Source organism: Montipora foliosa, chromosome 1 (assembly GCF_036669935.1).
Source record: "Montipora foliosa isolate CH-2021 chromosome 1, ASM3666993v2, whole genome shotgun sequence".
NCBI lineage: Eukaryota > Metazoa > Cnidaria > Anthozoa > Scleractinia > Acroporidae > Montipora > Montipora foliosa.
Window position 1 is genome coordinate 49,195,348 of NC_090869.1, and position 2,018 is coordinate 49,197,365.

General features: G+C 40.2%; 1 protein-coding gene across 1 annotated transcript in view; it reads right to left on the reverse strand.

Annotated features, from left to right (window-relative positions):
• Positions 1-482: 482 nt before the first annotated feature.
• Positions 483-2,018, reverse strand: part of LOC138000041 (histone acetyltransferase KAT6A-like) — a 33,977-nt gene continuing 32,441 nt past the window's right edge. Inside the window, exon 14 of the mRNA XM_068846176.1 lies at positions 483-2,018. This exon is cut by the window's right edge and continues 2,491 nt beyond it. The gene's annotated coding sequence lies outside the window, so the exon portion shown is untranslated.

The following is a 2,018-nucleotide window of genomic DNA, read 5'->3' on the forward strand; positions in this document are numbered from 1 at the left end:
TGGGGCCAGGTGGTCACTTTTATAGCTGGTTCCAGGAGTTTAAGTAGCAGAAAAGGTAAAAAATGTGAGATTATTGGAGAGGAAGCGAAGGAAATAGCGAGGGAAGCCCGTCGGGTTCCCCGCTCCTTTTTCACTACGATTTTTCCCACTCCACCCTTTAACCCTTTCAGCCCCGAGAGTGCCAAATGGCACTTATAGATTTTACTCTGTCTAACGCCAGACGATTTTACTCGTCAATGGGGAACCCCTCGGGGCTTAAAGGGTTAAGCTAACAGCATCAAAAAACTATGTCCCCGTTTAACCCTTTCAGCCCCGAGAGTGCCAAATGGCACTTATAGATTTTACTCTGTCTAACGCCAGACGATTTTACTCGTCAATGGGGAACCCCTCGGGGCTTAAAGGGATAAACGCCGGGACCAATCTTCCCAGAGCCCTTGCTCATCCAATCAAATTATCGCTGAGCACAAAGACAAAAACACAAGTTACATACTATCAATTTAATATTTTCAACTGATACACCAATTTGTAGCAGTGACGTTTTAAAACAGTACAGTACAGATCAGTAAGAGAGTCCACTAAGTTGTATTGAAAACAAACGAAGCCCGCGAATTTTTTCATAAAATATCAGTGTTTAAAAATATGTACACCACTGCGCATACGGGCTGGAAACATGTCGATAGATACACCTAATAATTTTTCAGAATTTATCTACTGAATGGTAAAACGCAAGGCTGTCTGAATGAAGGATTTCTTGTTTCTTGGAGACAAACTTGCAGTGAATCAATATTATAAAATCATTTTTGCAACACAAGTACAGAAATAACACTCAAGTTATCCAAGCCTACAACGTTGAAAGCTGTGAGAGCGTGACAATTTCTTTACTTAACTTTGGAGCGGTTTTTAAACAGGCGTGTTGATACGGCCCGGTAAGCGCTCATAACAATTCCTAAACACCTGCAGTCGTACCAAGACCCAATAATTAACAAGGTGTGCACAGGATACGGGGAACCTTCTGGTTCGAACTCAGACTTAGGCCTTAGATCACGGCTTCTGACTGGGAACCAGAATGCTTTTGCAAGCAGAAAACAATTGCGCTACCGTCTTAGCTAACAGGAAAAACCTTACCAAAAAAGTGACCGGTTGGTATGCGGTTTGCCACACTTGCCCTTCGTGATGACTTGATTCCAGTTGTCACTATATTTGCCAGGGTAATCAACTTGTTGAGACACGTTTGAAAACCGCTCCAGTTGCTGCCTTAGATTGTGTATTAATACTATGAAAACAACTGAACTTAAAAAGGTAAGAGCCTCCGATTACAACTTAGTGATTAAAATAATTCGCTCTTTAAGTTAAGAAAAAGTGGAAGAAAAAGCCAACCTTTGGGGAAGTTTGAAAACGGAAACACAGAATTGAAAAGCAAGAAACGAACCGTTAACGAACAGGTTTATGGAGACAGGTGACCGAAGAAAGAGGATAGCACAAAAAATTAAAGGAAAGAAAAGAGAATCAAGATAGGGCGTTCGTATGAAAATGGAATATGTTTACGAGTTCAACGACAGATTGTCCCGAAAAAATTGTTCCTGTAGCAACAGAACATTGCTCATTTTGAAAAAGGCGAAAAATACCCCTGTTACTGTAGTTACGCGAACATAAGTTTCTCACGGTGACAACCGAACGTATATATAGTACAGGTGGCTCTTTCTCCTTAACTTTTCGAGCTCAACATTAACATATATATTGCACAAATGCTATAAATTTACTTCACTTGTATTAAACTTGAGAAACAATTACTCTATAAGAAGAAAGTCAGTTTTACTCCCCTTTGCCGTTAGAGGTAGAAAGGTCAAGTCATGTACTAAAATTTACTAAACGGCATAAAACAAGTGCGTTGTCTTGCCCTGCCTGAAAATTTGAGGAAACTGACTTTACCTTTGGCAGATGAAAGCAACACGTAAGATAAAAAAAAATCAAGGAGCTAACTCGCCACAAAAAAGTCGTTTGGCATTTCTTAATGCAGA